Below are 15,244 nucleotides of genomic sequence, written 5' to 3'. Positions count from 1 at the left end.
ACTCGGTACCCGCCATTATCTGTAAGAATACTAGAGACAATTTCCGCAGCAATGGCTTTAATCAAGTCAGTGTCGGAAAGCTTTTTGATTTATTGCAAGCATTGCAGGAAAAGCATCACTTTTTTCCAGACCGAGTTTATAATGTTGATGAAACAGGCATCACTAGACTGTTCCAAATAAACCATCAAAAGTTGTTACTATTTGTGGAAAGAAGCAGGTTGGATGCCTAACTTCTGCTGAGCATGGGCAGTTGGTCACAGTGGAAATCTGTATGAGTGCGTCAGGCAATTTTTGCCACCTCTTTTTGTTTTTCCAAGGTTTCACATGAAGTCTGAACTAATGGATGCTGCACCACCCAGTTCAATTGCTGTTTGCCACCCATCTGGTTGGATGAAAAATAATATATTTGTTACTTGGTACATGCACTTTGTAAAGCATGCCAACCCAGCAGAGCATGAACCAGCTTTGCTAATATTAGATGGGCATAAAACTCATACTTCAAATTTAAAAGTAATTAATCTAGCTTGTCAAAATAACGTTACTTTATTGTGTCTTCCACCGCATTGCAGCCATAGACTTCAACCTTTAGATGTAGCTTTTATGAAGCATTTAATGACCTATCATGCGCAAGAGGTTGAAAATTGGCTGAGAAATTGTCCTGGACGAGTTGTAACAATTTATCAAATAGCCGAACTGTTTAAAAATAGCCACTTACGAGCAGCATCTACTACCACAGCTGGTAATGGTTTTGTTAAGACTGGCATTTTTCCGATAAATCGGAATGTTTCTGCAGAAAATTATTTTGCTTCAGCACTTTCAACTGATATTCCTCCGCAGTTGCTCAATAAAAAAAACAACAGAAGATGTTCCTGGGCAAACATAAATCTCCCCACGGCAGATTCTAGACATTGCTCAAAACGAGGATCTGCTCATTGAACTTCAGGCCTCAAAAGTTGTAACACCATGTGTTAATCAAGTTCTGACACGAAGTCTCAACTTTTCAGAGCCAGTTGTTTCACCAAAAGTATCAAATAAAACCCAATATTTTCCCTCGACAGAAGTTTTTCCTACTCCAAGGGTTACAACTCCGTGGCAAAAAAAATCATCAGCACAAGGATTTACTACTGTTTTGACAAGCTGTCCATACAAATATAATTTGGAAGAAAACCAAAACACAAAGATAATAAAAAAGAAAACAAAGAAAACAAACATTGTTGTTAAAAGAAAACCGAAATTTATTAACAAAGATCAAGAGGGCAAAAAGAAAAGAAAAAAAAAAATTACGAAAGCCAAAAAAAGACCAAGCTCCGTCAAAGAAACTGATAAAAATAAAAAAACCCAATAAAAAAACAATGTTATGTGCTGAAGCATTGAACAATAACGATAACTAATCCTTACTACTTTACTGCTATAAGTAATAAATAAAACTGAGGTTTCAATTTTTAAATATATTTGAAAAGACCACTTTTAAATTTTGTTGAGCTAAATATTGTATTTATATTTATTACAACTATGAAAAACACTTATTTTTATTGTGTTTCTTGATATTTTTTAAAATTAAACATATTCTCTTTTTAATTTGCACGAGAGTTGATACTTCAATTTAAGTACATTGAAAATTCCGCCTCAGTTAAGTTTACTCAGAGTGTGAAATTTTAATGTGAGCAATGAACAGAAGATTATGTACCATCAATAAATTAGTTACAACCAATTTTTGTTTAATAAGCAGGTTTTATTCAGAAATTAAATGAGAGGCCAATTTTAAGCTACCTCTAGGGGGAAACGGGCCCCTAGCATCTCTTTGTTCAATGGTTAGTTCTTAATGTAAGGCAAAGCCACACCTTTAATTTTTTGATGTTAAATTGTAGAGCATAGATTGAATTTCCTGAAAAATACTTTATTTGTAATTTTCGGTTGGTTATAGCTACCTGATTCTGTCATTTTTTGAAAAGGAGCCCGTTTTAGGCCACTCTCCCCTAATTGAATATATATTTTGTTCATCTCTCAATTTCGTTTTTTCTTTTAAAAGTTATTAGTAAGATGCTAATAACTTATCATGTTTTCGGTATAAATTATTAGCTGTTTTTGACGGAGTTGTTCTGCTTACAAACCAATTTTTATTTAATTTAATAAAAGAAAATTTGGGCCAATGCTAGGTACAAACAAAACATTTTTATTACCTAAATGTTACAAATTATATTAAGTATTTTAAACTTCTTAATAACAATAAATTTTGATGAATGTCTTTAAATTGATTTATTTGTCATAATTGATATTATGATCATATAATTTCATGGTATAGGTTATTTAGTCTTTTTTAACACTAAATCTTGTTTTAGTCAACTAATTTTAGTTAGACTAAAATGTTAGTCGAGTACTTTTAGTTAGACTAAAACTAAACTTAACTCCCACGCCTATAAGAAATAGTATAATTTGCATTTTAATCCGGCTAAAATTTGTTTGTTACGTGGTGTGGAGTTTCTTTTATAACCTTTTCAAAAAACAAACTCAAGGATTGTTATTTAGATTCATACTAACGTTTACAAATGTATATATGTTACAAATGTATATATGTTACAAATGTATATATGTTACAAATGTATATATGTTACAAATGTATATATGTTACAAATGTATATATGTTATAAGTCAGTTTAGAATTACTCATTTTATGTACGTTTAACGTTTTTAATATTTTATTTACAATATAAAAATAAGTTATATAAAATATGCTCACATATGTTGTATTTTAGGTGGTGCGGAATTGCTTTTATAACCTTTACAAATATCAAATTTAAATTTTTTTAAACTTGGTTTATAGATTATAGATTAGGCGAGAGAGAGAGTGAGAGAGGTCCAATATAAATCTCAATTAAAAATAGCAAATGTAATTTTAAACTGGACTTTTGCATTATTTTTGGTCAAAATCAATCCGTTTTTGCATTAACAAAAGTTGATCGTTTGCTGTCTTGTTTATTATTATTAGATCAATAGTGAAATCATAGAAAAATACTTCCCCTCATCCTCCCCCTAAGTTTCCAGAGTTGCTTTTTAATTTAAGGCTAGTTTTTACTAATAGAAGTCATTTTCTTAAAACAATACTTCCTAGATATTTTTTTCTAATTTTCTAAAGCGAAAATTAGCCTACTGTAAATGTTCGAGTTTAAATCGAGAAATTTTAGCAAAATTACCACATACTACTCTCCAGATTAGGCACTCACAGAGTTCTGTTGTGTCAGAGAACAACAGCAACAAGAACAAAAAAAAAAGTCGAGGGGGATTAGCCTTTTCACCTTTTGCACATTTTCCAAATGCAATTCTGCATGACTCACAGATTCGTAAAGGAAATCTTGCACTCTCAGTCAGAGGTTTTTGTAAATTTTTCTGAACTGTGTTTTTTAAAAAACCGTCAACTCTCTTGAAGCTTTTTTGAGGCTCAGAAACCAAGCAGCTTTTCTGTTATCCTTATGACTTCTTTGATGAGTAAGCATTTTGAAAATTTAAGAATGACAAAATATAGCATGGACAAAGCATTAATATCTTTAAACAGATGATTCGCTTAACTCTATCTATTCTAGTATACCATACGTAGCCTTTTTGCAAAAGCCTAGTTTTAGACGTCAAAGTTTAAACACAGTTAAACTTTTATTAAGCAAAGTTCATAGCTCATATCAACCTTTTTCAGATTTGTGAGCTATTCTTGATTAATTTTTTTATCTTTTATGACCATAAGCTTTAGTAAATGCATATTTATAATTGATTTACTGAGGGAGGTTTAGTGAAACAAATTTGACGGGTAGAAGTTGTAGTACCTGTATCATGAATTAAGAAAATTGGCTGTAACACGCATAATTATTGGCTAATAGGCGGCACCTCTGATCTATAACAATGTGTTGAATGTCCATCTATTAATTCGTCCTTAGTTGGACTACTCAAGTAACATTCATCGCAGTGCACCAAAGAAAAGGGATGGTTTAAAAGATTTAAAATAATCCTTTTTAAATATTTTTGAATTCAAAATATCAATAAAAATTTTTTTACTGAATGATTTTCAATATTTTTAAGGAGTATGTGTTGTGTAATATGAGAAATATCAAACTTTTGATATTTTTCTTATTACACAACACATACTCCTTGAAAATATTGAAATACCGCGTATTCCTTTTCGAATCATGTTGAGCATATTAATATCGGATAGCAACTCCAATTTAATTTTAGTTTTCTTTAACATGGCGTCCCAGGCTAATCCAGGAGAGGTGTAATACCAGGTGGGATCAGCATGATCTCGAACCGACTTGGAAATGCTAATTACAAATACATGCAAGACTATGACCCTTCAAAACCATCCAAATTCCTCCAATACCTGGACGCCAACAATTTGTACGGATGGGCTGTGAGCAAACCTCTTCCCGTTGGAGGATTCAGATGGATGACTGATGAAGAGCTTAAAAATTGGCGTCATATGCCATGCATTCTTGAAGTCGATTTAGATTATCACGATCACCTTCACGACGAACATAATGATTACCCTTTGGCTCCTGAAAGATTAACCATTGGAAAAGTAGAAAAGCTGGTCCCCAATTTAAACAATAAAGTAAAATACGTCATTCATCATGAAAACCTAAAACTTTATGAACAATTAGGTTTAATCATCACCAAAATTCACAGAGGGATTACCTTTAGAGAAGAACCTTTCATGAAAGAATACATTGACCTCAACACCGATGAGAGAAAAATAGCTAAAAACGAATCTGATAAGGAATTTTTTAAACTCATGAACAACTCTGTCTTTGGAAAAACCATGGAAAACATTCTAAAGCGCGTTGATGTCAGACTTATCACCACAAAAAAAGAAGCCTTAAAATTATCTAAAGTCCTTCGTTATAAACGAAACACCATTTTTGATGAAAACTTAATCGCTGTTCACATGGAAAAAACAAAATGTTTTTACGATAAACCCGTTTACTTGGGTATGAGCATCCTCGACATCAGCAAAACTCTCATGTTTGATTTCCATTACGGATACATCAAACCTAAATACGGTAATAAAGCCAAGTTGCTCATGACCGATACCGACTCACTCTTTTACGAAATTGAAACGGAAGATTTTTTCAAAGACATTTCCGATGATGTCAAAACCAAATTTGACACAAGCAACTTTCCAAATAATCATCCTGCCATTCAAAACGTCGCACAGTGGAAAATTGTAGAGCAACAGCATATCATAAATGTTTTTTAATAATGTCGCTACTGTCATTTTATTTCAATTTTATTTAATAGTTTAATAGTCAATCATTACTATAATGCAGGAATTTCACATAATTTTATGCAAAAATAAAAGATTTGAAGCCCTATTGTTTATTACTTTTGCGGATGCTCATTTCAAACCTGTTCGCTTCATCACTTTAAAAGTTAATTTTCTATAAAACTTTCTAGGAATAAGTATAAAGTATTATACATTTTTGAAAAGCTCATGTTATGGAGATTTTAATAAAATTTTACATTTTTACTTATATGGTTCAGTTTAGGAGTAATTATTTGAAAAATACAATATATGAAAAAAAATAATATTCTTCAAGTTCACTGAGACTTTTGGTAGTTACCCACGCTTCCCCACGCTTTACATTTAATGTAGTATTGTAGCCTAGGTGTTTATTAAAAACATGTATAAGAATGAGTTGCAGAAACGTGCGGTTTCCGAAATTATCGAGAAAAGAGTGATAAAAGTAAAAAAACAGAAAACCGCTTTTTATCGTGGTTTCAAATTTTGTTCATTTATAACAATAGCTTGGTATATGTTTTTTAATTTATTATCAATTTTTTATTAATACCATGGCATTCTTTTATTTTTTCACTCATTTTGTGGTGAATGTACACTGCCAATATATAAAGAGTTGAAACATTTATATCAGTATAACAAATTCACAGTGGAAATTAAACCGACTCGTTTGACTATTGAATATTACTTTTGTGACTTGTTAAAATGACAACTTTTAAGTGTTTGAAATGTAAATTATTGCTTTCCTATATTGATGGAGGAAAGACAGTTGAGGCACTGTCAACAATTTTAAAAGAAAATTATCAACTTTCTGGGGACAACTTGTGTTTGTCATTAGTGATATTTAAAGGCACATTATTCCGTCTTTTAATAAACGATGGATTCTGGCGTCACGGAAAAAGGAAGCTTTTTTATCTAAGAACAGTGATTGGTTGGATATTGTGTATCTTTACCTAACTCAGAAGAGGCAATTACCGACTCTACGCCATCTACTTCTTTTGAAAAACGCGGAAGGCCGTGCGTGTCTTATGGAGATTTGTCAGAATCCAGTAAAAAAAGAAAAAATTCCATGTTACTTAAGGAATATGGATTCGAGCATATCTTTAATACATATCTTCAGGCGTTGCATTCAATAGGAGAAGAAGCAGAAGCAAAACTTGTGGAATCATTAAGGATTACTGATAAAGACAAAAAAAAATTAATATCGAGTTTTATGGAAAACGAAAGCTAGAAAAATATGCTAACGAATGAAGAAGCACTCAGCTTGTTTATTAATTTAGATTTAACAAAAGCACAATATTTGTACATGAGGAAGGTGACAAATGAACGAAACTGTTCCATATTCCCACCATATTGTAAAAATCAAGAAATTAAACAGACCTGCTATCCACCATCTTCTGCAATAGAAATTACGAACACACATCCGAAAATTCTGGAACTGCAAGATTTATTGGATCACACTGTAGCTAGAATTTTGACCATAGATTCCGTGTACAGTATTGAATTCAAGCATTTACTTTCATATAGTAAATGGGGCTGTGATGGTTCCTCTGGCCAAAGCCAATACAAGTAGAAACTTCCAGAGGAATCTGAACTTATTTCTGATGCAAATTTTTTTACTAGTTCTTTGGCGCCTATCAAACTAATTGATAAAGTAACTGGCGCAGTTGTTTGGCAAAATCCGGCACCTTCATATGTTCGTTTTTGTCGATCTATATGCATAGAATTTTGCAAAGAGACTTCCAAGAAAACTAAAGCCATTGTAGATGAAGTAAAGAGCCAAATAAACTCTTTGCGTAAAATGTGCAAGAACTTGATGAAGATACTCTGCAGCTTTTGAAAGTCAACGAACTGATTTCAGGAACTGAAAGTCCCTATGTAGTTATGATATAGTACCTTTAAGGTGGTACCAGGGTAAAAAACGGCTATTTTTGATAAAATTTTGAAAAATACCAAAATTAATGTTTTGAATTTTTAAATCTACCTATTTCAATATGCGTTTTGCAAAAACGCATATTGAACAACGACCTTAGAAACCCTTTTTTTCTCGCTAAATCTCTATTTTTCAGAAAAAATAACTTTTCATAGAAAATAGATAATGGGCTGAAATTTTGCAGGTTTAAAGATGAACATATTACGAATGCTGTCTATGAAGCAAATTTTTGTTATTTTTTATTTAAAACTCATTTTTATCATCCTTTGGTCCCAAACTTCCCTTATATTTATATCTTAAAGTTCGAATGTCAACCTGGTAAAATTAAAAATGTTTTAAAAAATTCTGTTTCACAGAAAACATTCTTAATACATTAAGGAATTCATGTTCAAATTTTCAAGCAGTTTTGACTCTTTTTGAGTTAGTTACATTAGATGAAAGAATAAGCAGTTTTGGGGTAACATAACACTAATTATGCGCATAATTAATGACGTCATCACTAATATTTTTTTTTTGGGCTACTGTTTTATATTTTTTTTTTGTTCATTAATAGAAAAGAGCTAAAGTCTATTAATAGTTTTCAATTTCTTGTTAAAAAGTTACCTTTACCCTGGTACCACCTTAATATACCTATACATTATTTCATAAAAACAACTATTTAAAAATTGTTATTAACAAACTGTTTTAAATATTTCTATAATTAGTAGGTAAGCACTTTATGTATTTTTCGTCGTTTTTAATAATTTTAAGGTATTTTCATACATTTGTAAAGCATTGTGTTAAAGTGTAAATTAACAAACTGCCTATTTTGAAGTTTTTGATTTTTATTTATTTATTTTTAATATTGTATTACAAAAAATTCTTATAAAAAGTATTTCATTAGAAGCATCATATACTACTTTACATTTGTGCAAAATTTCAAATCTCTATTTTTAGTAACAAAAAAGTTATCGATTTTTGGTCCGAAACACACCTTTATTTTCCACTGTGCGTCGGCTTCAAAGTAGGTGAAAACAATAAAACCATCGGTATGTTTAAAGACGAAGCCGGTGGAAAGCAAATCACACAATTTGTTGGGCTTCGACCCAAGCTCTACTCTTACAAGATACCTAAAGAAGAACACAAAAAATGCAAAGGAATGAAAAAGAAAGTTGTTGAAAATCGCATCACTCACCAAAATTTCTACGACTGCTTAATGAGTGGAAATGAACATCTTGAAACCATGAACGTTTTTCGATCCCGTCTTCACGACGTTTACACAGAAGAAATCAACAAAGTAGCACTCAGCTCAAAAGATGATAAAAGAATCCTGTTAAATGATCACAGCACCTTAGCCATTGGACACTACAAAACATCGACGGTAAGAAATTGAATAAAATGGTAAGAAAAAATCTTGGAAAACACTCCCATACTTAAGGATGCGCCAGAACATTTTTGAATTAAAAAGACAGCAAGAAGTTTTATTAATTCCTTAATGTCACCATATGTAACGCTATCAATGTACTCCCATACTTAAGGAGTATCAATGCGCCAGAACCGGTTTTCTTTTATGCATTATTTTATAAACTATAATTTGCTTAAACACAAATTATTTAAAGCATAAGTTATTATTTCTTTAAAAATAAAAGCTAAAACTTTAAACAATTTTTACTTTTAGAAAAAATCAAAAACTTTCTCCCAACGTTTAAACTTAGAGATATAACAAAATAATTCTAACCTGCGATAGATTATCTGAGTCTTCAAGAGTAAGGATTCTTTCAAGGCTACTGATCACTTTTAGTAGATTCCTTTGTTAATAATTTATCTTAGCAAAAGTTCATTCTTTCAGTTTTTATATTCACGATGATAGCTGGATTTAGAACTCGTAAAAATTTTATATCTACGGAGCTATTGATGTTCATTTAAATATACTTAACTAAAATCCATGCAGTATTTTTTTAATGATCTGGATTCCATTAAAGTCTTAAGTAGTATATTTAGCCGCAAATAAAAAATATTTTTAATGATTAGTATCATCCTCTAAAACTTGTATAAAGTTCGCTTTTTTACTTTAAGTTGTTTACTTTAGTTATTTTCACATTACGTTAAAATTATTTTGTAGTTTCATATCATTTTATTTCTATGTATCCATACTTTAGAATATGACAAAGGATTTTCTTTGTGCATATTTTTTTTGCCTTTTATGTTATCTTCTTTTTTCTGTCATGAATTACAAGCAAGATTGTTTATATAGTCAATACCTACCAGGATTTGGTAAAACTTCGTCAAGCATACCATTAATATAATTGTTGTTAGATTATAAAAAACAAAAGAGTACTCAGAAGAAGTAATTCAAATGAATGTATTTAAAAATGCCTTCTTAAAAGTTACTTTATCTTTAGTTGGCTCTTAAATAAAACCGTCTTCCGAACTGAAATGCGATTAGCGATCGAATGGAACTTGAACTTTGCCGGAACCGGAACCGAACCAAAAATAGATTTTTTTTATTCTCAACCAAAACCGGAGCCAAAAATAAATCGAAACCGGGACAGGAACCGACCACGGAGCCGAAAATCAATAAAAATCAATTTTTTTAAAAGTTAGTTCTAATTTAAACAAAACATAAAGTTAATAAAGATAATTAATAATAGCATCCAATAACTAGAAGTATTTCTTGACAAGAAAGAAGTTTTGCCAAATTTTTTGTGAGGAGTCTGTTTCTTTTGTTTGAGAGAATATCTCCAGCTGTAGAAAAGAGTCTTTTAACATCTGTGGATGTTGGAGGTGGTGTAAGGTACTTTTTTTCCACCCTTAATCAATGCTAACTTGATTTACTTAAAAGAAATCATTTAACACTTCTTTCATCATTTTGGAAGATGAATGTGCTGTTGGTCCTGTTTGAGTCTGGGATTGCGTAGTAGCTTTTGACGTAATCTACGTAAAAGATGGTTTTTTTTTTCATTGTTGCCGGATAAAATTTGAGTTACAGAAACCAATTCATCTTCAAGAGGTTTAAATATTTTCATTTTAAGTCTTGAATCTTGTAGTAGCAACTGAATAATATTTTCTTTCTTTAATTGCTAAAAAACGAATATCCGTTGCATTTTTTAAAGCAATTTTCAACTCTTGAACACTGACGACGTTAGAGGTTGTATACAAAGTTTTAATTATTTTTGTCACAAATGGAATGCAGGGTGCAAGAATAAATACCTAATAACGTTTTTGTTGCCTCCCCATAAACACTTCGTATATTCACCGCTTTTTCGCAGAGGCTCCAATCCTGGACAGAAAATTCAATTCCAAGCGAAGGAAACTTGAGTAAGGTGACAGTAATGGCTGGCTTCAGGAGTAAAGCTTGCTCAAGCATGTAATAAATAGAGTTCTATCTTGTGGTAACATCAATTTTTTTAGCCAAGTCTGTCTTTTAAACCCATTTGGATTTCTCGCTGTCTGTAAAGTTTAGTGTAGAAAACAGTTGAATGGGATGCGTAAGAACAGAGTTTTCGACTCTTTGAATTCAGTTCGTCTAATTGGATTAGATCTAAAAATTGTTCTTTTTTAGTTAAAAGTTTATGGGATTGGTTAAGCTGACTCATAACTACAGCTTGGTTGATTGAAGGCGGGTTTTACATTTGCTGCAATGGCTCATAAGCAGACTTTAGATTTTTAAGAAACTGCCTACAAAAGACCATTGTTGGAGTTCAAAAATTATCATTTTAAATACTGATTTGTGCAGTTTTCGGCCTTTTTCAGAATTAGAGTAAATTTTTGAAGAAGCTTGAACCCAGTTTGGCATTGGAGCTTTTAACATCTCAGTTCTTTGTTTTTTTTGGTTGTAAATCGAAAATTGTCTTTTTCTTGTTTGAATTCAGCTCAGCTTCTTCATTTCCTTTTGGACTTCCTAAAGTTTCTGGCGTAAGTTTGATGTCAGAATGATGATTCTTCAGGTGTGTTGTTAGTCAATTTTTTTTTTGGGGTTATCAGATCCTCTTAAAACTTTGCCGTTGCAGATTTTGCATTGAACCATTCTTGGATTGTTTTAAAAATTATACACGTAACAGCAATATTATCTTTCAAACAATAACGATAAAAAAACATTACAAAATATGAATATTAACTTAAAATGAATTTAAACAAGAAAGCTAATTAGTTTTTAAGCTAATCCAAATCATGTTTCAATTGATTCTTAAACTCAAGATTTAGTTAAAAAAAATTTATTCAGATTATTTTTATCAAAAAAATGATAAAGCTATAATGCTAAATAACGCTTTTTGATATGATAATTTTGATATTTTTGGTTGTATTTTGAACCGGTCTGAACCAAAATTTGAAATATACCCGGAACGGAATCGGAATTTCGGTTCCGAAAAAAATTGTAGCCGAAACCGAGACCAAACCGAATTTCGCTCGATCACAAAATGCGAACGCAAAGTGACGGCTTACTTCTAATACTCCCACTATTGTCAATACGTGCGTTTGCTGTCTGCAAAGATTTTTTAATATTAGAAATCTCTTTAATTACAACAATACTCAAAACTCATCGAGTCACTAAAACTTTGTTTTGATCTTCAAATTTTTACTTAAGCTTAACTTCTTAAAAACGAAAAATAATGCTTTTTGCGACTTAATTTTTGTTTTGTAATATATATCATTTTTTAACAAATAATGTTTGTTTTTTTTTATAAAATTTTTATAAAACTACGCTGAAATCCAATAAAACGGTTGCTAAAAATTTTACAATATGTTCCAAAAAGCGACTAAGCACGGTCTACTGAGCACGGTGATTAAGAACATCATCTGAGGCCTTGCTCCACATCCCCAGAAATCAAATTTTGGATTATCATCATAAAACATTTCCACATTCAAAAAACGTAAAAAGTAACTTTTTTTCACTCGGAGCCCGAGGAGAAATGAGGTATTTCAGTCCCCAGGAAATTTGTTGTTGAAGATAGGTTACTAAGAGGCATAATGGAAACTTAGGTTTCTGGTATGGTGATACTGGTATTGATGAAGGATGGCTTGCAAAAAATTAGGGTAATTGGAGTTAACCTGAACCCGACATCACCTCTAACTTTCCCGTTTTTTAACTTCTGAAAATCATAAATTTTTTTATTCTTTCGTAAACTAGACAAAAGTCATCGACAGATTTCAATCTTCCTAACGCAAAATTAAAAATTTTCCCATTTACCCCGAACTAACTTTATATTGCCCCATTTACACCCTATTTAAACTTTAAATAATTGAAACTTTTAAACGAAAAAATTCAAAATGTCGAAAAAAGCTTGGTGGTAATTAAGGTAATAATAAATATGTATTGATATATTATCTAATTTAGTAAAAAATCAGATACATTACTATTGTTACCATTGTTACATTTACAATAAAACTTTTAGTTACCAAAGGAAGAAAATGTGGATGTTTTATATGTGAAAATGAGTGCAAAAAATGGTTGAATGTGTACCAAGAAGACTTGTATATCAAGGCGCTAGAAACGTTGCAAATGAAACTGCAGAAAGACAATAGAACTTTTTGACCATTGTAAAATGAACATCTCCTGCAATTCAAAAAAATGTTTTGTTAAATTTTATCAAAGATTTGAGCACAAACATACCAGGGAACAACTTAGCTTTAAAAAATTTTGGTCAAAACCAGCTCGCTGTCTCTGTCAGAATAATGAGTTTAAGAGACCTTTCTTATCTTTGGAAAAATTGAACAAACGTCAACTAAAGCTTCATTCAGGTAAAGTTTTGCTGCTTAAAAAACATTTTAAATAATAATTTTCATATGAGTTAAAAGCCGATTTTTACGATAATTTAACTATGATTTCTGGAGGAAGTGAGGAAAGAAGGAAAAGTGTTAACTCTGGTTTTAATATTTAACTGGTTGAAAACGAAGCTCATTATTATTCTATAGTGATAAACTTCCTTTTTCATTAAATTAAGTTAGATGTTATTGCAGATTACTTCCGCTTAAGTGGGGATACCTTCTTCGAGCAATTCAATGGGATCCATGACCGAAAAAGATCTAATGGTTAGCAAAAGCAAACAGTTAAGTTATCAATTACATTTTTATAGATAATTTTAAGATAATTTAAAGATAACTAGTATAGTATTTTAAAGATAAATAAATATAGATATTTTAAAGATAACTAGATTACAATCATTTATTAAATTTTTTTTTTAATTAAAGTTGGTAAAAAAGATACGTCTATTGTGTAATGCACTTATATTGAAGAAGCAAATGAAGTTGATATCAAGTTCGGTGAAGATGGAGGACAGGGATTCTTTAAAGTTGCTCAGTCAATCACACTAAAACCAGAGTTAAAAAATAATTAAATCTCAGAGAATTTGAGCAAGTTTGAAGAATATGCGTTCAAAGGTTTAAACGGTTCAAATGTTCACAAAACTATTAAGTTGAGCATTTGCATTAATTAAACAAAACCTGCAGATAACTTTGGATTAAACATTTCTTCCTCAGATTGCACAGCATCTGAAGACCTAAAGGTTTTGCTTCAAGTGCTCGGAAAACGAACTACAATATTAAAGCACCCTTGTCCGTTTTATATGATCTCATCTTCTAACTTAGCTGATCATCATGCATCAAATAGCTGATCATCATATATTAAATAATTTATGCAGGTTGTACAACCAATTGATGGTTGATAGTACAAAGTTAAAAAAAGCAAAAGAGTACACAAATTTTTCGTCCCCTTTTATCAGTAAGATACAAAAATAAAAATTTACCTCGTTTGTATTCCTGATCTAGATATACTTTTAAACAGGAATATTTAAGAGTTCTATGCAACTGTTGTAGACAGAAGTTTAAAAGTGTAATGTAAATTGTGTAAATGTGAACTGGGTAAATAAAAAAATTTATTTAAAAACGAATTGAATTACATTTTTATGAATTACAGTTTATCAACTGATATCTAAGATAAACATTTGCAGAGTATCCTACCAAGAGCAGCATCGTTTGGAATTCTTGCAGTAAGTTGCTTAAAAACATAAACAATTTTATATTATATTTTCAGGAGTCTTAAAGATTTTGAAAAATATTTTGGAAAATCAAGTGCTACAACTCCTTTGAAGGTACACATAGTTAAGCAAGATACTATCGAACTCATCGACATTAAAGATGGATTTCAATTTGATAGATAGTTTTTAAATTTGATAAAAAACAACTTATAGTATTAGTAAATATTACATAAATTATGAAAACTGTTTATCAAGTAAACTTAAATTTTTTTTATGCTACTTATATTGTGTAAGCTTTGGCGAGTGGGAAGAGTTAATTTTTGGCGAGTGGGAAGAGCACAATTCAAACTCCATTGAAGCACTTTTAAAAAAGTTTTCTATTTGCAAGAATACACTTAGTAAAAAGAAAAATGCTAAGCCTCCAATTAACAAACCTTTTTACAGGATTTTATAACGTTAAGTAACAATAATAAATACCAGAAATATTTTTTTTAACAAAGAGATTGAAGCAACCCTTATTCCTAAAAATCTTTCTCAATTTTTCTTATGATTCCTAAAAATCTTTTTCGATTTTTTTCTGTAAGGATTTAAAAGCTCGGGGAATTTTAACCTTTGAATGGTCACAAAATTTAAACAAAAGGAGATTTTTTGATGAAATTTGAGATTTGCCAATAACTTATGATCTAGGTAATGATAGAACAAAAAAAAAAAGATTTTTTGAGAAATTTCAGGAATGATAATTTAGAACAAAATAATTAACATTGTCATGATAAATTTCATTTTACCCTCTATTTCATTCTATGGTGTTTTACTATAATTTCGTTTTATTAGAGTACTTCGTTACCAGACTAAAATGTATGGTTCTTTCAGCTATAACCATACATTCAACAATATCGTTCAAAGTGTTTGAAATGAATTAAATTGAAATATTTCTCACAAGTGCAGCATGCATCAATATGGGGTTGTCCATAAGAGAAAGTAAAATCTCATTTTAAAATGTTTCTGTTACAGCTATAGGAACAATCTGCGAAATGGAATACTGGAAACTTGGATTTGAGCATATTATGAATTGCAGTGATA

Source organism: Hydra viridissima, unplaced genomic scaffold (assembly GCF_058129835.1).
Source record: "Hydra viridissima isolate aposymbiotic clone 2 unplaced genomic scaffold, HvirCarnegie_v1 scaffold_1, whole genome shotgun sequence".
In the NCBI taxonomy this organism is placed as follows: Eukaryota; Metazoa; Cnidaria; class Hydrozoa; order Anthoathecata; family Hydridae; genus Hydra; species Hydra viridissima.
The sequence above is the reverse complement of the archived record's forward strand: the minus strand, read 5'-3'. Positions refer to the sequence as shown.